General features: G+C 37.1%; 1 pseudogene; it reads left to right on the forward strand.

Moving 5' to 3' along the window:
• The window catches only part of LOC133768002 (elongation factor 1-gamma-like), a 69,689-nt pseudogene extending 45,747 nt beyond the window's left edge, over positions 1–23,942 (forward strand).
• The last annotated feature ends 525 nt before the right edge of the window (positions 23,943–24,467 follow it).

Consider the following 24,467-nt stretch of genomic DNA (forward strand, 5'->3'; position numbering starts at 1 on the left):
TAGAAGTGGAGCAACTGGGACTCAAACCGGTGCCCATATGGGATGATGGCATTGTAGTCATTGGATTTACCTGCTATGCCACAGCACTGGCCCCATAGCAATAGGAAATTAACACTCCTCCTGTTCCCTCCATCTTCACTAGGAAGATTTTACCAGTATCATCCCCTTGGGTTAGGTGTCCCTTGTGCTCACAAATGTGCACCTTGAACAAGCAACTATTGTTAGATGTATTTGTTTTTATTGTTGATTTAAGTGGTATATAGTAGCATTATGCTAAGCAATATTTAAATTGAAAATATCAACTTAATTCATTGTTTTGGACACTAATCTTTTTTCTATTCTTTGAATATCTACAATTTTGAGAAGTACATTTTGCTTTAATACCAGCTTTAAATGTTTTAACCTTTAGCTAGTGTGGGAAACTTCTATGTATGCCAGATACTGTTCTGATTTATGTATTCAGGCTGAGTTTGAAATGTTCATTGATGACAGTGAGGATAGGAAGAAATATGAGTCAATAAAGTTTCTCACTGTTGAAAACATTCAGAGTGTAAAAGTAAGAAAATCATATGGCTTGCTTGGACACATTATATTAATGCTAAATTTAATTCAGAAAATGAGACTGAAGAGCAAACAGAAATGTAATTAAGAGCAATTTAGTTAAGAAGAAATCACAGGAAAGATTGGAGCGCAAAGGGAATTTCATGGAGGATCATGCTTTTGAAGATACTATCTATTATCTTCTAAACAGGGGAGTTTCCAGGAAGAGAGGCTGCAGGGGCAAATAACGCTTCATTTACGATAGAGACGCTTGGATCTATTTGATGCATGAAAAGAATTATATTCTAGGGAACCTGAGTGTGCTTTTTTTGGTTTTAGATGAAGTAAAATTAAAGAGTAAATTCCCTTTACCACTAAATGACTGGGACAAGCCCAGGCAACCTGCCAACTGATGGTATAGACGATAAGACCTACTTCTGCTTTGTTGCTTAATCTTCTCCAAGTTTAACACGTATGCTTCTCTTTGTAGAAAAAGGAGCAGCAAAAGCATTATTCTTCACAGTTCTATTCTAATTTAATTTAGTAAAAGAGCTACAGGGAAAAAATAGAAATTTTGCAGTTTCTTTCATCTAAGGACTTCCAAGTTTAAATATACAGCAATTCATTAGAGAGGTCAAGATTTGTTTTTTGCAGATTTTAGCCCTGGAGAAAATTGTAGCAACCTCAGGGCAGCAGAAAGATCCAAAAGGATCATCTTAATATGTAGCAGAAATGGGTTGCTTAATGTACTCTACTAATCATCTTGGAGTATATACCAAAAAAGTTGTTTAAGGAGCCTCTCAACAGAAAGATTCTTTCTTGAAGAAGAATGATTTTAAATTTTAGATCTATTACTCTGAGTGTTAATACTGCATTTTACTTAGAAACTTACAATCTACATTTTATTATTTAATCTACTTCTCACTAGAGCAAAAGTCATTAGGATCAAAATTACTAAACATAATGACTGAGTGATCTCTAGTAATAAGAAAGGAATATTGTGTGTGTGTGTGTGTGTGTGTATTTATAGTGTGAACCAGGGTTGACTACAGAGATAATTCAGTTTAAAAGTCCTAAAACCGTGCTCAAACATTGTAATAGAAAACATGGGGCAGAATTCTCAGAACAAAAGGATTTTTTTTTTTTTTTTGGACAGGCAGAGTAGACAGTGACAGAGAGAGACAGAGAGAAAGGTCTTCCTTTGCCATTGGTTCACCCTCCAATGGCCACCGCGGCCGGTGCGCTGCGGCCGGCGCACCACGCTGATCCGAAGGCAGGAGCCAGGTGCTTTTCCTGGTCTCCCATGGGGTGCAGGGCCCAAGCACTTGGGCCATCCTCCATTGCACTCCCAGGCCACAGCAGAGAGCTGGCCTGGAAGAGGGGCAACCGGGACAGAATCCGGCATCCCGACCGGGACTAGAACTTGGGGTGCTGGCGCCGCAAGGCGGAGGATTAGCCTATTGAGCCACGGCACCGGCCTACAAAAGGATATTTTTATACCCCACCACTCAACTCTCAATACCTGTTTTCATAAACTCAATGATGAAGTTGTCTGGACAGCCTAGCAGCTAGTAATGGGACCAAATGCTACGTATATAATAATACTATTGTTGTCTGTAGCCTTCTGCATCAAACATTGTGATATATGGCAGACCCTGTGTTTAGGACTTAAAAGTGAGGTAAAGATCCATTTTCAGAAATTGTGGGTACATGTTCTGCTAGACTGTTGTGACTATTTGCTCCAGCAAGAAGATGAGCCTGAAACATTGGGCACTCAGGAAAAAGGAGCTAAAAAAAGTGCATGGGACTCCAAATCCCATGAAGTTGGCATGTACCAATGCTATCTTACTAGTTAAAATGATCAGTGTAAGTTTATAATTGATCATAAAGATAGGATTAAGTGTCAAACGGATCACATAAATAAGACCAGTTTCTGCTAATAATAATTGATAGAATTAAAAAGGAGAGAACAACCCAACACAGGAAGCAAGATACACAGCAGACTCTTAGAACAGCAGATGCCCTAAATAGCACTCTGTCCTCAGAATTAGCCCTTAAGGCATTCGGATCTGGCTAAAAACCCCATGAGAGTTTCTCAGGCATGGGAAGCCAAGACACTGTAGCAAAAAATGACCTAATTGTTAAGATCTCTGTGAGTGAGATCCCAGTGGAAAGAACAGGCTGTCAAATAAGGAGGTACCTTTCTCTGAAGGAAGGAGAGAACTTCCACTTTGACTATGGCCTTGTCTAAATAAGATCAGAGTTGGCAAACTCAAGAGGCTTTTATAGCCTTGGCAGCTCATGACAAGAGCCTCAGGTGATTACGGACATCATATATGAGTGTCAATTGTTAAATAAACAACAGGAATCACTGTGCACTTACTCCACATGCAGGATCTCTGTCCTTAATGTGTTGTACTATGCAAATTAATGGTAAAACTAGTATTTAAACAGTACTTTATACTTTGTGTGTCTGTGTGGGTGCAATCTGTTGAAACCTTTACTTAGTATATACTAAGTTGATCTTCTGTATATAAAGATAATTTAAAATAAATCTTAATGAAGAATGGGATGGAGGAGGGAGTAGGAGATGGGATGGTTTGTGGATGGGAGGGTGGTTATGGGGGTAAAAACTGCTATAATCCAAAAGATACTTTTAAAATTTATATTTATTAAATAAAAGTTTTCTCAAAAAAGGAGGGAGGTCTATTGTGTTGGTGAAGCTGATCATTTTTAGCAATCAAAAGAAAAATAATTGCTTCTTAATAAGTCCTTGGTAGGATGAACATTAATAGTGGTTAAGATGGCAGCTACCTAGGGTCATAATCTGCCTCCAGCTTTAGTTTCCTGCTAATGGAGATCCTGAGAGGCAGCAGTGTTGGCTCAAGTGGTTGGGTTCTTGATGGCTGCACAAGAGACTGATTGAGTTTCTGGCTCCAAGTTTCAGCATGGCCCAGAACTGGTCATTGTGGATATTTGGGGAGTGACCCAGCAGATGAGAGTTCTTCTCTCATTCTCTCTCTCTCTCTCTCTCTCTCTAGTTAATTATTAAGAGTTTCTGTTTAAGTTCAAGCGTTACCAAAAGAGAGAGAGGAATGATGGATGGATGGAAGAAAGGAGGGAGCTAAGAAGAGAAGGAAGGAAAGAAAGAAGGAAAGAAGGAAGGAAGGAAGGAACAAAAGAAGGAAGGAGGAAAGGAAGGTAGAGAAGGGGAAGCAAGATGAACTAAAAATTCCTTACTCTACGTCATGCCTGAAAGTGGAAGTTGATGGCAGACTTTTGAAACACAAAATCAGCTGAATGACCAAGAAATAAATACTTTCAGGAAAGGGGTTTGTCTTATCACATTGGCACTACTTGAAGGGAAGAAGGTGAAAAAAACAAAGTAGAAAAATAATGTTTTAAGTACCATTTAATGGTTGACTAATTTGGGGAACAAAAAGTTGAGCAGCAATTGCCTTCATATTCTTTCATTTTGATGAAAGGAACTTTTTGTTGAAGTATGAAACATGACATACTTATAGTAAAATGTACATATTGATATAATTTAAAAAGTAAATACATCTGCATAACCATCAGAAGGTCAAGATATAGACTATCACCAGCACCCCAGAAGTCTCATTTGGGATTCTACCCAGGCATTGAGCCCTGCCAATTGTAATTACTCTTCTGATTTCAATCATCTTAAATTAGTTTTGTATATTTTTGAATTATATATAAACAACAAGTTGTAAACAATACTCTTGCGTCTGATTTCATTTACCCAACTAAATCTGTGTCTATTGTTTTTTCTGCCTTCGTGTGACTATTTTTGGATCATCTTTGGTTTCTGAGAACTTTACTATAATGTACCTAGATACAATTTCATATGCATTTTTCTGCTTAGAATTTATAGAATATTTTGAAAGTGTGACCATATTTTTTTCATCAGATTTGGAAAATTCTCAGCCATTTTAAGTCTTTCTACTGCTTTTGCACCATCTTCATGTTCCTCAAACACCTAATTATCATACATTATGACATGTTATTGAGCTCCTTTTCAAATTATTACTTTCTAATATTGTTATCTTTTTTACTGAACTCTGGATTTTTTTCATTGATTTATCTTTCAGTTCACTAATGTTCTGTTCTGCCATGTTTAATTTGCAGTTATAACCAATGTTACATTGTTAGTTTTACTTTTTCCCACACCATGATTTACATTTGATTTGAGAAAGATTTTAGTTCTTCATTGAAATTCTCCTCTTTTAATGTATTTCCTTGTTTATAATAAGAATATATGGTTGGAAATTTCTTTAGAAGTCTGGATCCTGTAATGCCAACATTTGGATCACCTGTTAACTAATTTGTCTTGCTTTCTTCCCCATTGTTTTTTAGTCATCTGATTATTTTTCTTTTGTCATGTCTGATCATTTGTTTATCATATTCTGCACATTAGGCACAGATATATGTGCTTATGATTACTGTTACTCACTTTGTAAAGGATTCTTTTATCTGGTAAGCATAGTAGTGCAGTTGAGGCTAGTAAGCTTCCAGTTTGTCCTGAAAGGTGTTACCTTTTCATTTTCATCTGCATGCCTGAGTTCTTACCTGAGCTTGGAGCTCTAATTTTTGTCTCTCTAGCATCAGTAAAAAGTTGGACAACACAAAAACAAAACAAAAACACAAAATTCTGCTTATTTTGCTTGTCTCTTTAACCTTATAACAGCTGTCTTTTGCTTTTTCTTTCAATGTCCCAGTTTCACATTGCAATTTAGGAGTTGGCAATTGCCTTCAGGGAAAAGGGACAGCAGAATATTGAGGTTACTTCAATATATTTTACTTCTCTCTAACATTTTGGCTCTTTCAAGTCCCTGCAAGTGTAGTTTTCACTAATGTTTTAATCTGTTCTTTTATGCATTTGTCCAAAATGCATAGTCAGTCTCCCTGAAGATGCTAGTTTAAACAAGGTGCTACCCATGGCCATTGGCAGATGTAGCCAATATATTTGCATATTTCAAGTAATTTCCATATTTTTATATCTGCATTTGAAAATACAGTGCATAGAGCACAGTGGCATTAGCGCTTGACTCTACTATTTAACCTGGAATAGCATTGTCCAATATAAACATTGCATAATACTCATAATTTTTAAATTGCAAATACTTGCACATTAAAGAAGTAAAAAGTAAAAGGTAAAATTATGTTTAGAATTATTTTTACATAATTTAAATTAAATATATTTAAAATATTACCATTTTAGCTCATATGTCTTCAAAATTAATTGTATATTTTACACTAAAATCTCATCTCAATTCATATTAGCCCTACTACAAAATGTTAAGTGCCTGCCTCCTGTGACTTGTGGCTACCATATTGGGAAGTGTAGGTCAGAGGTTATAGTATATTTAAGGGAGATATGACAGAGGTAGAGAAAAGATTTATTTTGGGAAACAAGTGGGTCTGTACGTAGCTGTTCAAAATTATTTTCTTCAAGTTAGATGGAAAAAAATTGTTTAAACATTTTAACTGCTTAGTGTCAATTGTTCCATCCCATCTTGCAGAAATACCTCAAATTATGGGATTCAATGGAAGGTAGGATTCAGCTTCCATGGGCTGAATTCCAAAGAATTAAAAAATATGCATCCTGAAAGCCAGGATCCAGACATGGAACTCAGATTGGGGACGATCATATTTGTCTTCCCAGGACTCAGTAAATTACATACAGGAATGTTTGGAATGTTTTAAAATGTTCCCAGAAGTGGCCTTGAGGGATGTAAGAGGGAGATTCCGCAGTGACCTTGCACTTGCTGTGTCGTTCTCACCAGAGAACTTCTGGATTATGATGTTGCTATATTGCTGTTTCTTAGGCTCACTTTCTAGCTGCAGGTATTCCAGGCCTTTTTTTTTTTTTTTTAAAGGTCTTTCTTTGCCGTTGGTTCACCCTCCAATGGCTGCCGCGGCCGGCGCACCACGCTAATCCGAAGGCAGGAGCCAGGTGCTTCTCCTGGTCTCCCATGGGGAGCAGGGCCCAAGCACTTGGGCCATCCTCCACTACACTCCTGGGCCACAGCAGAGAGCTGGCCTGGAAGAGGGGCAACCGGGACAGAATCCAGCGCCCCAAGGCCGGCGCCGTGGCTCAACAGGCTAATCCTCCGCCTTGCGGCGCCGGCACACCGGGTTCTAGTCCCGGTCGGGGCCGCCGGATTCTGTCCCGGTTGCCCCTCTTCCAGGCCAGCTCTCTGCTGTGGCCAGGGAGTGCAGTGGAGGATGGCCCAAGTGCTTGGGCCCTGTACCCGCATGGGAGACCAGGATAAGCACCTGGCTCCTGCCATCGGAACAGCGCGGTGCGCCGGCCGCAGCGCGGTGGCCATTAGAGGGTGAACCAATGGCAAAGGAAGACCTTTCTCTGTGTCTCTCTCTCTCTCTCACTGTCCACTCTGCCTGTCAAAAAAAAAAAAAATAAAAAAAAAATAAAAAGAATCCAGCGCCCCAACCGGGACTAGAACCCGGTGTGCCAGCGCCGCAGGCTGAGGATTAGCCAGTGAGCCTCAGTGTCGGCCCCAAACAAGAGGCCTTGATTTTCACATGTTCCGTAGACCCATAATGCCATCTGTTACTACAACATTGTTGCTAAGTCATATGTTTAGAAGCCAAACGGCCTGAGTTCAGTTCTTGATTTTCTTTTCTTTCTTTTTTTTTTTTTTTTTTTTTTTTATTTTTTAGAGAGAGAGACACAGAGAAAGGTCTTCCTTCACCCCCCAAATGGCCTGCACGGCCGGCGCTGCGCCGATCCGAAGCCAGGAGCCAGGTGCTTCCTCCTGGTCTCCCATGCAGGTGCAGGGCCCAAGCGCTTGGGCCATCCTCTGCTGCCCTCCCAGGCCACTGCAGAGAGCTGGACTGGAAGAGGAGCAACCGGGACAGAACCCTGCGCCCCAACCGGGTCTAGAACCCAGGGTGCCGGCACCGCAGGCGGAGGATTAGCCTAGTGAACCTCAGCGTCGGCCTTGATTCTTGATTTTCTTACTCACTAGCTTCCAGAACTTAGATATATTATTTTTTATTCTTTCCTCAATTTCTTCATCTATGAAGTGGCTATAGGAGTTGTTCTTACTTTCTGGGCTATTTTGAAAATTCAATGCGCTAATCCATGTGTACTAAGTATACTTATATGTGCTAAGTGTACACTAAATATCTTCTTCCTGATAATTCAGTTTTTATTATTAAAAATCATGGACAATATACTGTTTATCAGGTACAGATACAATACTTCTTATTTTTCCATCTAAAATTACTTTATAAATAAGAATAATTATCCCACGTCCTTAGAGTTGGGGTGGCATGAAGAGGCCACTGCAAGCTTAAATTAACTTTGTAGTCTCAGGCTTTATCTTACATTGGACTTTAAATATACATTTTCAAAATATTTTTAAGATTATTTGCCATTGATTCTTGTGCCCTGTTTATTAGGTGACTTTGAGTAGTGCTGGACATGTAAGACATTATTCACTTTAAGAAGTATAGACAAAATTATGTATCCTTTTTTATTTAAAAAAATTATTTATTTATTTGACAGGTAGAGTCATAGACAGTGAGAGAGAGAGACAGAGAGAAAGGTCTTTCTGTTGTTGGTTCACTCCCCAAATGGCTGCTACAGCTGGAGCTATGCCAATCTGAAGCCAGGAGCCAGTTGCCTCTTCCCGGTCTCCCACGCAGGTGCAGGGGCCCAAGCACTAGGACCATCCTTCACTGCCCTCCCGGGCCACAGCAGAGAGCTGGACTGGAAGAGGAGCAACTGGGACTAGAACCCAGCGCCCCAACTGGGACTAGAACCCGGGGTGCCGACACCGCAGGCAGAGGATTAGCCAAGTAAGCCATGGTGCCGGCCCCATAAAATGATGTATCCTACTACTGACCATCATCCTGAGATGTGACTGTGGGTATTTCATATTTCAGATCATGAAATTTATTCAGAGAAGTTAGGAGATTTGTCTATAATTTCACAGCTGGTGTATTCAAAATAAAATATTTTATTGTGATCATGAATTCCATTTTTTTTAGACAAAGTATCACAATCCTTGGAGTTCTGTTACAAAATACTTGCAACTGGAAAATTCATAAATAACAGAAATTTATTCTTCACAATTCAAGGAGCCAGCAGGTTCCAGGTCTGGTGAAGTTTCTTTCTGCACTTTGATGCTGCATCTTTAGGACTGACAAACACTGTGTCCTCATATGGTGGAAGGGACGAATGGTACACTTCACTCCCTCAATCCTTTTTCTAAGGGCTCTAATTTTGCCCTAATGACATAATCACTTCTTAGCACCATCACATTGCTGATTAAGTTTCAACAGGGACACATTTACACCATAGCACAGTGCTAGAATGTCCTTAACCACTTGGCCTACAGTTCATAAAAGTGTTCTGTCATTGTTGGGAGCATCCTTGATACTTTTAGAAAGATAGGCTGAGCCTCCCAGAATGCATGTTTCATGAAACTATTTCATTTCACCACTTTATTAGTACCTCTTTCATCTTCTCCAATCCTTTCCCATTCTTTTCTCTAGTCTATGACCATATATATTTTTAAAACTGTAGATATCCCATTATTTAAATCGTTTTTAGCTAAAATAATTCTGGAAATTTACTTTAGGTAATGATAATAGCAGCATCCCTCCTCTTCTGGTGGCCAAATCTCTCCCGGAAATGCAATGATAGTCAACTGCTTGCTGAACATATAAACCTGAGCACCAAACTCAAAAATAATCATCTCATCCTGAATATATGCTTCGCCTCTGTTGCTCCTATATTATATTCCTTGTCTCAAAAAAGTATACAGTTGCTCAAGCCTTAAATTTGATTCCTTCATCTTTATTGTGTTTCATAATTAAGCAACAAGTTCTATAATTTCTACATTATAAATTTCTAAGTCTAATCTACCCACTTTTCAATGTCTTCACTAAATGCTATGGCATAGTCAACTTGCCTAGATCCTGAAGAAATTCTTTACAAAGCTTTCCATCTCTCAGGTTTTCTTCTTCTCCTTCAAGCCATCTGCTATACCCCAGGATGATTATTTAAATATATAAATTCCTGCTCAAAACCCAGTAGGAGGTCATCCTTTCTCTCTAAGTGCAAAGGAGACTTTAATAAGGTTATAGTTTATTATTTATCTACCAGGCAGCTGCGCCATTGCTTCTTTGCCCACTCAGATTTCGTTTCTTCCTACCTTGAAACATTTTCTTATGCATTTCCTTTTCGTTGCCTCCAGGATCTCCTCCTCATTTTGGGCTCTTACTTAGCCTTTAGTTCTCACAGGGCACTTCACTGTCCCTGTACTCATGTTGGAATCATGATCTTCAATAGCAGCATATCCTAATTCTTCTATTGCAATCATTGCAACACTGTATAGTGATTTCCTGTGCATTCCTCTGTATGTATAACTAAGCAGAAAATGCCCAGAATACAAGAACTATGTTGTTTCTTCACTGTTGTATTTCCATATCTAACATAATAACAAGAGCATAGCAAACATTTAATAAATATTTATTCAATGAATAGGACAAAATGAATAAATATTGATATTTTAGGTAAATAACTGCATTACTTTAAAAATAATCTAAAAATGTAGAGGCATAAGAAAAGCAAAGTCAAACAATTTTTATACAAAATATTAAAATCTAAAATTGAATGAGAAGCAGGTTTTCACCTCAACCTATATAATGCCTGAACTAATAATTATTAGATGTTTTGCATACTCAGCTCAGATCTTTGTAAGCCATCTGATAAATAACTAGGCTTTTCAATATCGACATTAAATATATCTTTATTGTTAGATGACTAGGGATAAGGACAATATCTCTTAGCAATCTAACCTCTGGATTGCTTTCATAGGACCAATAGTGGACTCACAGCTATGTACTCATCCTTCGGTCAGTGATCAGGACAGGGCTTGTCTTCTGGTCCTGGCCTGATGCCTGATTCTGCTTTATCCTCAACTCTACAGGATAAATCATGTCTGAGAACTAATAGCTGACATATAGTAAGTATTACTAAAAGATAGGCAGGTGTTGTTAACTATATAGATAAAGAAAATAAAGTTCAGAGAAGTAATTTTTTCAATTGAATTCAAGCTGTCGTATTCAGTAATGATTTATTCAACCATTACTACATCTAGACAGCTCCCCTGACAATGCAAATATGCATTAAATGTAAAGAATACATCATTAGGAAGAATTTCATAGTGTTATCTGTCAGAAATTGAGTTATAATTACGAATAATACATTAATGAACCATAAATTATTTAATTATCTGGAGTAAAGTGAAAGCAAGTCAAGCACTCATGTTTAAATTCATGTTTTGATTCAAAAATTACTACATTGTGAAAATTAATTATTAGATAACTTCTAAATTTTGAGTTGTCTAGAAAATTGCTCCAAAACTTTGAGAAGATTAAGAACATGATAGCTATTTCTCACAATCATGTAGATGAACAGAGTGGTTTGTCTATATATTTGCTAGGTTTCAACATGTGTTATGTCTTAAATTTTTCAGAGGTCTTATTAGGGGGCCTTAAATTGAACCCTGATTTGATCTTTGGTTCCATGCCTCAGATGACCTTGACAATTTGTTACTGACTGAACATACTTGAGATGAATTATACTTTTATTTTTCAGCCCAGAAAGTCCTGTTCTTTCTACATTTCCTCTAAATTCTGCTTAGAAACAGAACAGCTCCTTCTTTAATGTATTTATACCTTCATGGATCATGTGCAGCCAGAAGAAGCCAGTTGTCACTGTCAATATCCTATGTAGGGGTGGAGTAGATAGCCAGGTCCACAGATTCATTATGCTCATTTTCTGTTTTTCACATTATTGCAGGAAAGTGTTTTGACATTTTTTCTCTGCAACAAAATATGAGTTGCGTCTTGGCCATTCCCCCAGCCTTTCCTAGTAGATTTCTTGCTGCCCTTTCAACCTCTGCCTGCAACTAATTTCCAAGCCATTACCACATGTTTCAAGTTTTTGAGATGAAAACATCCCACTTCTAAGTACTGAGTTATCCAAGGCACAACCATTTTTAGTGTTAAGTATTAAGAGGTTTACTTTAAGAAGTAGATCTTAGGGGCAGGCATTGTGGTGTAACTGGTAAAGCCACTGCCTACAAAGCTAGCATCCCACATGGGTGCTAGTTTATGTTGTAGCTGCTCCACTTTCAATCCAGCTCCTTGCTAATGGCCTGTGAAAAGCAGTGGAGGTTGGCCCAAGTGTTTGGGTCTCTTGCTACCCACGTGGGAGTGGGTGAAACTCCGGGCTCTTGGCTTCAGTCTGTCTCAGCCTAGGCCATTTTGACCATCTGGGGAGTAAATCAACAGATGGATGGTCTTGGTCTCTCCTCTCTCTCTAACTCTGCCTTTCAGATAAACAAATAAATCTTAAAAAAAAAAAAAAAAAGAATGAGATCTTCTATAATTTTTGGAGGAGTTGGGGAAAATAGTCTTGAGCAATTAGTTAAAGGATCAGAAAAATAATGTTTAACCAGTTTTCCAGAAGCACTGATAGAGGAGAACAGGTTGGAGATTATATGGTGAGTCTGCAAAGCAGGACAAGTTCTGCCACTGAAGAGTGACTGTGAAAGAGATGTTTGTGGAGAGGTGTGTTTGAGCTTATCTGTTATGCATCTGTCTTTAGTCCTAGAGGCGTTGTTGGTTAGCGTGATAAGCAGCCAGGATGAAGAATTACATGAAATGTTGGTCAAAGTCAAACAGTAACCATGAGAACAAAAGTGCAGTGGGAGAATGAATTCAGTATGAGATGCCACCATGAAGATATCAGCCGTTGGAATCTTGTAGGGAATCTCAGATTGATCATCTATGCAGAGAAACTGCTGTAAATTTTAGAACAGCTTATGGTGCATATTAACTTGTTTTGGAGTGACACTAGTATGGGTTGTTTAGGACAAGATCAGGTACTTGTACTAGATAGATAATTTCTAGTTAGCTACTTTGATAATTACAGTCATGAAAAAGTGATGAGGAAAAAGAAATATACAAGAAAAATATAGAAAAGGGAAATAACAGAAAAGCTATTATAACTGAACCCAACTATTAGGATTGGTGAGGAAAAAGGTAAGACAAATGAACTCCAAATAATACAGACTGGGAAAACCTACAGCTGTCTTTGTTTCTGATTTCTTCTTCCTTTGATCATTTTTATATGACCCATTATGCCCTATCATCCCAAATACAGGACACCTATAAAAACTTAAATTGAACAATAAATATAGCACTTACATGAAATAAATATTTTGTCATTGTATTATGCTCAGAAAGCATGGAACTTAATCTATTCAGAACAATCCAAATGTCTTATAAATTTAGCCTAAGCTATCTCTTGTTGGTCAACAGAAGAACACTTCTGAGGGTAATAAAAAGTGATACTAATTCTCACAGGCAGTCAAGGATTAAAAAAAAAAAAATAAGCTGCATTCCAAACTATTCCTAAAACAAATAAAGGCAAATTAGAAACATAAGCAAAGTCCTTAATATGTGTGATTGTTGTCGCTGTTTTACCAAAATAACCACAATCATATTTTAAATAGGCTGATAAGTATGGGACAATTGAAAGAGATTTATGTGGAACATGTTGTATTGTACATGTCAGAGGTTGAATATTTTATATAGAATTACACATTAACTCTATCTCTAGCCACTTATGTACAGAGCAGTTCTTCCACAGGGCTATAGCATCAGATCATATGTAGGGAAGAGAAGAGTTCCCTATGCACTGAGAATGAGTGGATATGATACTCTGATTGCACTGTAAGAGCGTTATGAATGACTAAACTCTTTTCATGAGTACCTCACCTTCTGTATTTGTTCATGACTCTCTGCCCTATACTGTCCTACGTGTGACTTATCCATTTGTCCATTTTTAAATTTTATTTATTTCAAAGGCAGGGAGATAGAGAGACAGTGAGAGAGTGAGAGACAGAAAGAAATGGAGAAAGAGAGAGAGAGAGAGATCTTCAGTCTACCAGTTCATTTGCCAAATGTCCTCAACAGTCAGGTGATGCCAGGCCAAAGCCAGGAATCAGTAATCCAGTCTCATGTGAGGCAGGGATCCAATGACTTTACCATTTCCTGCTCCCCTCCAGGGTATATATTAGCAGAAAGCTAGGATAAAGAATCAAGCTGAGATGCAAAACCAGGTACACTCTATGGAATGTGGGTCTTCCAAACATTGCCTTAACCATGGTGCCAAATGACCATCCCCTGCACTATCCATGTCTGATATCTCCAGTGTCATCACACAAGTCCTCTGTAGGTGTAGCAGATTTTACCAAGAAGTGATTGCACAGCAGCAATAATTTACAAACTGTTTAATAGAGTATTAGATGGCCCTGATACTTTGGTCACCACCACTCTCAGAAATTTCCCAGTTAAGAGAGTTCCAACATCTCTAGCATCTTGCTATGTTGCTTTGTTGTCTCATTCTGTCTCTGTCTCTATCCCCCCTCTTCTTTCTCTCATCTCTATCTCTACCTATTTGGGAACAGGTAAGGTTTGGCTTTTTACCCTCTCCTATTTCATGTTTTCTTTTTAAATCCCTATAGATTTTTGGGCAGACAAATATATCCCTATGTTTTTTCTTCATTCTTCCAAGATCTTTCCAGAACATGCCCTCTGGACTCACACATTTAAAGCAGAATCACAGGGTGTTTTTCTAAACAAAGATAGTTTTTTCCCTAAGGGGAACTCTGAGCCAGCTGTTAACATTACAATTTATTTATTCTGCCACCTTTGCTTAAAGAATAAATCAATGAAGGCCTTTTGGGATTTCATCTTCAGGGAAAGGTTATATGACATGGCAGGTGTATTATAGTATAATTTTTCTTAAAGATTTTGATTGTTTTGATATATATAATCCATCTGTCCCAGTACCCAGGACCCTATTAGAGAAAACTGGATTCATTGTAACAATAGCACTTATTTATTTCTATTTATCATATATTCATGCAGTATTTATATGTGCCTACTCTCTCCAAACCTGGCTCACTCTACGTGAATCCAGATTTCATAGTTTTTTTTTTTTCTTTTTCACATTGTTCCTTAGTGTGCTAAATGTATTCATTTGCTTCTACATGCAAATCAGGTTATCTTCTAAATAATAGACTGATGAATAGGAAATGAGATAAGGATACAAGGAACTCAGCCCTGCCCCTGCCCCATTGCAGGAGTCAAGTCACATAGTTGGCTAATTGTGGATGTAACCTATTGGAGAGGTTGATGATTCTGATTTTTCTTCATCATTTTGTTGTGCCAGTTCATGTCCTCAAAGCTGAAATCTGAATGGTTAGGAAATATTTTGGTCGCAGCCTTAGTAAACACATCTTGATGGAAACTCCACTGAGAGGAGCTGTGGAAGAGATGCCAAGTGGAAATAAATCATGCTGCTCCTGTTGGAAGAACTGGCATGCAAGGGAAAGTGAGAACTAAAGTTAAAATTTGTATGCCCACATATTTAAGTCACTTAAATACCTATGCTTATCTCATTTCTATAGCTATACATGTGATATTTAATCAGATTTCTGTCTTTCTAGCTGAATTGGTGGCCATATCCAGATATTACCAATGAATTACTTAATTGCTCTATTTCCTCTGTGTGTGCATATACCACCTATTTTAACTCCAAAGCCCTAAACAATGAATTCATTCTTCTCAAAGTAACTCTCTTTTATCTTTAAATATTCCTGTGGACTCACAACCTCCAAGAACCGCTGCCTGGGGAAACACATGACACATAGTCACACTAATGCTAGAGTTTTAATTTGTTCCTTTTTTCAGAGTAAGCTAACTCCAACCCTGGGACATCAGGTTAGATATTAAAAAATGATCTGCAGTGTGCCAGTCTGGTTGGTGGAGACTCACAGGTTTTCTGCATGACCCTCCTTTGTTTGTTTTTCATAGTAAGCGACTGTGAGATTGCCTCTCATTTCAGTCTTCCCCAAAATCTCCATTGCTGATTTTAGTTCCCTCCAGAGTTTTCCCTTCTTCAAGGGCTAACCTAGAGAATTCCCTGCTGCAAAGACTAAACTAGCTCTGGGAGGCAGGGCTATACAGCTTTGTAAAAGCAGAGTGACCAACTGTGGGATGCCTGACTAAAATAATGAATTTCTCATATTTTCTATGACAAAACAATGACTGGGGTATTTCAGAATTTTTTTACATTTGTTTCTTGCAGTATAGCAGGAGAACTGTGTAGTGAATGAACTTCTGATATTTCTATTTAACTTAGCTATTGCTGAAAGTTTGTGCCATAAGATGAACAAGTCCTGATTTCTTCCCAATGCTTACCATCCTCTATTTTTGTTTCAGTTCAGCTTTTTATAATCTAGTCTCAAAAGACCCCTTTTGGCATACTAACCACCTCCAATGAGGACCATTCCATAAACTATATATATTAGCCATATTAAAATGTTGTAAATATACAGAGAGCTTATTCTCAATTTGACTTTCTTGAACTTTGGTTTTGACATTTATCCAATATGTGCATGATGGTATTTTTACACTTAATGAGAGGCCTTCTGAACTATTGAAGTTACTGAAACAAAGGGCTCAGGTGTACATTTCCCACAATGTCTCTTGTATGTGTGTGCATACACACACACACCAAGACTAAAGTTTAAATAACAAAGTTGGCATTATGTGTGTCAACCTCTCTCAAATATTATCTACAGCCCCATTTCTCAAATTACTCTGCTTCCTACAGAACTAATTTTAAAATGAATTTCCCAAAGACGTCAAGGGACTTTCATCTCAGGGTGGTGATAAAGTCTAAAAATGTATTCTTGGTTCCCCAGAAAGCTGAAGAATGAAATCTTGTTTCAGCCCGGCTCAGAATGCTAAACCAACCCCAATTCCTCTCTGGGTGTTGATCATTCATCCCTGTGAAGCATTTCAAAGGATTTCAAGTGATAAGCTAAGAGAAAATGAACCCCAGGAAAAACACCAAAATTCAATATTCATATCATAAATGAGAATGCTCGGTTTATAGTTTCTATTATACTTTGAATACAGAAAGACTTTTCCTTAATTTTGTTTACCTCTATTTGTGTGTGTATGTATGTGTGTGTGCAAGGAACTCAACTCAGCCATAACATTATAAGAAATAATACATGAAGTTGTTTTTAAACTCAACATCTCAGCATTCTTGTAAATAATATACCTCAAACAACTTCAAGGAATATAAGATTCTTTAAACTTGCTGGGAAAGATGAAGAAATAATCCCAAGAAGAAAACACACACACAAACACACTTACAATCAAAATTAATTATGGCATAATTATTGCACAGCTGCTCTAGAAATTTGGAGGTAGCCTGCTTTCCTCTTTGTTGATCAAATGTAATCTGATTATGCTCCATGCATGCAATATCTCTGATCCTTCAATTTCCAAAGAGAAATTCTTATTGAAGTCCGACATTTCCATATCTACTGACTAATTACTGTAAGAATGGGGTCTGCTTTGCATGACTTTAACCTAATCCTTTCACTAATGTAGATAAGGTCACAATTGGGGGTAATCGGTAAAATAAATTTCTATGGGAGAGAAATTTATCAGAATTCTTTACTGTGGTCGTCTTTCCCCTTATGTTAACATTATAACGGCATCAGTGGAGATTTTCATTTCCTACTCCATTTGTCCCTTCTATTCCTTTTCAGAAATTTGTTGTCATCCCTTGGGTCATTCACAGAAATTTTTTCTTCATGTCATTGCTCATACCTCTAAGAGAATTAACTCAAATGCAGCTATTTGCATGAAATCATAAACTTCAGTTTTTAGTTTTCCATGTTTCCTGTCTCTCCTATTTAGATGTACAACACTAATATTTGTTTGGACCTTAAAATATATGGCATACCCCCGCATCAATAAAATAGCTTTTGCAATACTTTTTAAAGAATTATTGCTAAGTATTATAATAATCATAGGTGAAAAATAGGATTAAGAAATATACTAAACAGATATGAATAACAGAGTAAAGGGGGGATTTGAAACTATGTGCATCTAATTCCAAAGTTATAAATCATAACTCTTAAAGAAATATTAATGAGCATAAAACTTCTATATAATAAAAGCAGTCTACCATATCAGTAGAGAAATTAGTTGATAGTAGTAACAGAATCAGAAATTTGTGGTTTTGAATGTCATTGTCTATCAAGTCATATGGAGTATTAGGACCTAATCCTGACAGATTGGAATCCTACTTACAGCTATTGTTTATTAAAATCAATTAGTTAGCCTGTCCTTTTTTCCAAAAGCAAATAATTCAGATGATCCAATAGTCCTTTTAAGATGGCTTGTTGTATCAGCAGGAAGTCTTATTACATTAGATTTTAAACACAGACACTTTCCTGGAAATAGGTAAGGAATGAATTGCTTTCCAAAGGATTTTTGCATAATTTTAATTTGCCTTTTTTATTGCTATTAATGGACCATCTGTACCTGTGGTTTTCTATGAAATTTAAAAAGAACATACTGAGCAAGTTTTGCAATTTAAAATGCAGAAACATATAATTAAATAAGCCATGTCAAGTGGAATAAAAAAGTATATTGATTAGTTCTAAAAATAAGTAAAAATTTGAAAATTAACATTTAGAATAGATGTAAAAAAAGTTGACATAACAAAAACTAATTTGACTAGACTACCTAGTGGTTAATATGCATTTTTTCTAATTTGCATTCAATTGGTGAAGCATGAAGAGATAGAAACAATAAAAATGTTAAATTCCAAATCCAATAAATTTCCTTCTTATTGCATTGAAGTTCAAAATGCAGAATAACTCAAATCACATGGACTAAACTAAATTATCACCTGACTGCTTGTTCTCTTTGGAAATTTGATGACATTTTATTGAAAATTTAATAGTATAATCGAAATGTTGAGTGGCAACCTGTGATTCTTTCCAACGTATCATAATTTTAATTCATACACCATTCTTTTCTCATTTTAGGCAATTAGATACAGCCCTCAAATTTCAGTCATTCATTCATTTACATATAACAACAATTCACATTACATTGCCCCAAAGTTAATTGCATGGTGATCCTGGTTGCTAGCAATGTCAGGAAATAGAAGGAAATTTCAAAAAACTGTATGGAAAATGAAATTAAAAGATAATTTTACTTTGGTGTAAAATTTTTTGAAAGCCATGAATAGTTTTTTTTTTAACAAAATACATTTTCCATGAACTTTTGAGAGACATTCCGCACCCTCTAAGGGCTTAAGTATACAAGCATTGTTAATAAAAGAGATAAAAACAGAATAGTCATAGGGGGTTATTTACAAACAGGCTTCTGCTTTGCATATTCTTTTTTTGCACAGATGGAACATATTCATCATTCACAATGGAGTCACACACACCCTATACATTTTCTACATCCAGTTGAAGTCCAGAATCTCTTACCAATATATGTTTTTCTTTTATAAACTAAGAGACATGTTATCTTTCCCTCTCATCTCACTCATTAATTTATAATGATGGAATTAAAAATATTCATTCATACAGATAAAAATAGAGAATGTAGAGTACCCATTGTACAGGGACTTTGTACTATGCCAGTGTTTGAATAATTCACCCTGGATTTTGTTTCTTTGGATGATGCCTTTGATCATTTCCCTCCATGACTTCTAGAAATCTCTGAAAGTTTTCCTTGGCATGTTATACATTCTGGGTAAGTTTTAGGAAATGTACTATGTTTTGGGGCTGCATAATTTTCTTTTATCTTTTTTAGTTGCTTTTAATTAAGATAAAAAATTTTATGTAACTAATATATATACCAATCTAGAAATATAATGGTATTTCCTACGAAAACTTCCCTTCCACCCACATTCTCACCCTTCATCCTTCTTCTTTCTTTTTCCCCTCTCTTAATTTCTACAATTATCTACTTTCAGCTTACTTTGTACTCATAAGATTAACCCTACACTAAATAAAGAGTTAAACAAATAATAAGAAAAAAAAAAAAAAACACTGTTTCTCAACCATAGAGACAAGGCCTTAAAACTGTCATCAAATCTCAAAATGTCAATTTCACTCATACACATTACCTTTTTTGTACTCTATTAGTTACTACTAAATTATCTTCTGATTGCTTGTTCTCTTTGGAAATTTGATGACATTTTATTGAAAATTTCATAGTATAATCAAAATCTTGGAAGATTAGGGAAGACATATAGCATCTCTCTGTTTGTGACTGGCTTATTTCACTAGTATAATGGTTTCCAGTTGCAACCATTTTATTGCAAAAGACAAGATTTCATTCAATTATGGCATAGTAGTATTTCATACTATATACATACCACAATTTCTTTATGCAGTCATCAGTTGATGGACATTTAGGTTGATTGCATATCTTAGTTATTGTGAATTGAGAAGCAATAAATGTAAAAGTATAGAAAAGTCTTCCCTATGCTGATTTCACTTCTTTTGGGTAAATCCCCAAGACTGGGATTGCTGGGTCATACGGTAGATATATTTTCAGATTTCTGAGGTATCTCCATGCTGTTTTCCACAATGGCTGTACCAGTTTACATTCCCACCAATGTGGATAAAGTACCTTTCCCCACAACCTCACCAGCATTTATTGTTTGTTGATTTCTGTATGAGAGACATTCTAACTGGATTGAGGTGAAACCTCATTATGGTTTTGATTTACGTTTCCATGGTGGCTAGTGATCCTAATCATTTTTTCATGTGTCTGTTTGCCATTTGAATTTCCTCTTTTCAAAAATGCCTGTTCAAGTCATTTGCCCACTTCTTAACTGGATTGTTTGTTTTATTATTGTTGAGTTTCTTGAGCCCTTTGTAGATTCTGGACATTAATCCTTTATCAGTTTCACAGTTTGTAAATATTTTCTCCCATTCTGATGGTTGCCTCTTCTCTTTGCTGAGTATTTCCTTTGCAGCACAGAAGCTTATTAGCTTGATGTAACCTCACTTGTATATTTTGACTTTGATTGCTTGTGTTTCTGAGGTATTTTTCAAGAAGTCTTTGCCTAAGCCAGTGTCTTGCAGAGTTTCCACAATGTTTATATCTCTAGAAATTTGATGATGTCAGGTCATAGATTTAGATCCTTAATCCATTTCAGTTGACTTTTGTGTAAGGTGTAAGGTAGGGATCTTGTTTCATACTTCTGTATGCAGAGATCCAATTTTCCCAGCATCATTTGTTGAAGAACCTGTCCTTTCACCAGAGATTCATTTTAGCTCCTTTGTCAAAGATTAGTTAGTGTAATTGCACGGATTGATTTCTGGAATATCTATTCTGTTCCTTTGATCTACTTACCTCTTTTTGTGCCATTACTAGGCTGTTTTTTATTACAACTGCCCTGTAGTATGCCTTGAAATCTGGTATTGTGATGCCCCTGGCTTTACTTTTGTTGTTTAAGATTGCTTTAGCTATTTGGGGTCTCTTGTATTTTCATATGAATTTTAGCATCATTTTCCTATATCTGAGAAGAATGTCACTGGTATTTTAATTGGGTTCACATTGTATCTGTAAATTGCTTTTGGTAGTATGGACATTTTTAAGGACATTAATTCTTCCATTCCATGAACATGGAAGATTTTCCCATTTGCTTATATCTTTTATTTCTTTTTTAATGTTTTATAATTTTCATTGTGAGGATCTTTTACCTCCTTTTACTAAATTTATTCCAAGGTTTTTGTTTTGTTGGTTTTTTTAACTGTTGTGAATGGGATTTACCTTTGAATTTCTTTCTCAGCCATGGCATTGTCTTTGTAAACAAAGGCTATTGATTTTTGTGTGTTAATTTTATATCCTGCCATTTATCAAACTCTTTCATGAGTTGCAGTAGTCTTTTGGTTCTTCTATATATAGAATCATATCATCTTCAAATAAGGATAATTTTATTTCCTCCTTTATTGAATAGCAATGATTTAAGTAGGCACATTTAAAAATATTTTTCTTGCAATAGCCAGGACTGAGTCAGGTCAAAACCAGGATTCAGCAAAGCTGGGATTCAGGAACTGAGTACTGGTCTATCATGTGGGTGAAAGGAAAGCAATTACCTAAGTATAATCTGCTGCCTCCCACATGGCTCATTAGCAGAAAGCTCAAATGGAGTGCTAAGTCAACACTCAAAACCAGGCACCCAGAAGTGACTTAACCATTGCACCAGACAGATGTGACAGACACTTATCCCTATCATAATTTTGTGTCATCTTTGTGACCAAGCAGAGCTCTGATCCTTTGACTAAGAAGTACAAATGGGAGACTTTTGAGAGAGTTTCTGAGCAAAAGTTTTTTTATACTGATGGAGAAACACAAGCAAAGGATTTCCTATATATAAGAACTTTCAATTTTGGTCAAGTTTGGAGTTCAGCCTTCTGTTAGACTCAGACTTCCTAGACGAGGTCTATTCTTTTCTATATCTATTTGCTCAGTGGCAATCATTAATCAAGCTTTTCTCTCTTAGAGTGTTTGGCTAAAATTATCAAGGGCAGTTAACATAGACACCACTCAGCCTTTTGTTAATAATCTTTAGAGCAACCAAATTCAGAGGCATAAACTTCCTCTCATTACAGCCAACAGTTTTACTAAATATTCTGACATGCCATAACAAAAGTCATAGCTTCCCAGCCCGCAGTGGTCATGTCCTTGTACTCTGCAACTCAACTGCTAGGCAATGTCATGTATATTTTCTGGTAATATGTTCATTAGTACCAAGTTGTTTATTTGCTGAAACATACACTAAATATCATAAAGAAACTTGAAAATACAGGACCTTAAAATAGATGGATTATTATTTCTGTCTTATGATAAGTGTGTGGTCCCTAAGAATGTTGATTGATTAGTTGGCTATATCATCTTCAACATGTGGCTTCCATCTTTGGATCTAAGATCTGCTGCAGCTGCTATTCTTGGCCAAGATCATGAGAAACTAGAATGTATTAGGCCAGCAGCTTTATCTTTAAGGAGATAATTTAGAAATTGCACATAGTTTTGCAGTACCCCATTGGTGCAAATATAGTCAGTGATCATAAGGGAGGATAGGAAAACTTTTTTTTTTCCCTAAATAACCATATATCTTGGTCAGCAAAGTAAATTCAGACAAAGAAATATAGATAATAAACCTTGGAGGACATAACTTCTTCGGCATCATTTTTAAAAAAAAATAACAAATGCCTATTAAAACCTAAATTTGGCTTTCTTTGTGGAATCACCATGGTACAGAGCTCAGTACAGTGGAGCTCAGGTCCATGTGCTTTCTCCACCACCAAGCTTCCACTTTGGCAAAACCAACGATACCCCTGAATTTCTCTGCAAATTTCCTGCTGGCAAGGTTTCAGTATTTGAGAATGATGATGGATGTTGTGTGTTCAAGAGCAATGTCATCGCCTACTATGTGAGCAATGAGGAGCTGAGGGAAGTACTCCAGAGGTGGTGCAGTGAGTTTTGCTGACAGTGACAATGCTTCTAGCCAGTACTTGTGTGTGCCATATCTAGGACACCATGAATCACAACAACCAGGACACTGAGCATACAAAGGAGGAGGGGAGGCAAATTCTGGGGCTACTGGATGCTCTTGTCAAGGTGAACACTTTCTGGTGTGTGAAAAAGTGACATTGGCTAACATCACAGTTGTCCACACCCTGTTGTGACTCTACATACAGGTATTGGAGCCTTCATTCTGGCAAAGTTTACCTAATACCAACTGTGGGTTCCTCAACTACATTTAGTAACACTGTTCTTGACTGTCTTGGGGGAGGTGAAACCATTTGAGAGGATAGCCTAATCTGATGCTAGAAAGTTTGCAGAGAGCCAGATTAAAAAGGATGCCCCACAGAAATAGAGGGGAACATGGGAAGAGAAGCAGAAGCCCCAAGCTCACCAGAAAGAGGTGAAAAAGACAGCTTCCTCAGCTCTTGAAGAAGAGATGGACAAATGTAAGTGGGCACTAATGGGTGAACCCAGGACAAAGGATGCCTTTACTGCCCAAGAGCACCTTTGTGTTGTATGCATTTAATTGCAAGCACTCCAACAATGACACACTCTCTACAGTGCTGTTGTATTTTGCGAGCACTTTGAAAAGGATGGTTGGTCCCTGTAGTGTGTGAAGTACTATTTCCCTAAAGAATTCACATGCAAACATTCAGGAGTTGCAACCTCATCACTTGACTGTTCCAAGGATCTTCTGGAATTGGGTCTTCTGAGGCACAAGAACTTGAGTCCACATTGGCAGTTAGACTATGAATCATAGGAAATATGAATATGAATCCATGAAACTGGGTCCTAGCAGTGAAGAGACACAGACACTGATTCAGGAGTACTTTTTATGAGAGAAAACTTCCAAAAATGTGAGCAAAGCCTTCAGGCAGGCCAAAGTCTTCAAGTGAACATGTCTTGCCATAACCTAGATGTCTGTATTGGCCCTTTAGGGAGATGAGAATCATTAAAAGAAATTGAACATTAAAAATTCTAAATATGTGGGTTTATACAATATTTTGATTGTCTAATGAGTTTTTTCATTCCAATTAATATATTTTTAGTTTCATTTATTTATTTGAGAGACAGAGAAATATATCCCACCCATTTTTTTAGTTCCCAAATTCCTGCAGGCTAGTCAAACAGCAAACTGAATCTAAGAGCCAGGAACTCAATCCAGGGTTCCCACATGGATAACAGAGACCCAACCACTTGAGCTATCAGCTGCCACCTCTAAGCCTGTGCATTAGCAGGATGCTGGAATCGAAAGCAGAGACAGAACTCAAACTCAGGCACTCTGATATTGGATTCAGGCATCCCAAGCAGCATCTTTTTTTTTTTTTTTTTTTTTTTTCTTTGACAGGCAGAGTGGACAGTGAGAGAGAGAGACAGAGAGAAAGGTCTTCCTTTGCCATTGGTTCACCCTCCAATGGCCG

This window comes from Lepus europaeus, chromosome 10 (genome assembly GCF_033115175.1).
Source record: "Lepus europaeus isolate LE1 chromosome 10, mLepTim1.pri, whole genome shotgun sequence".
Lineage (NCBI taxonomy): Eukaryota > Metazoa > Chordata > Mammalia > Lagomorpha > Leporidae > Lepus > Lepus europaeus.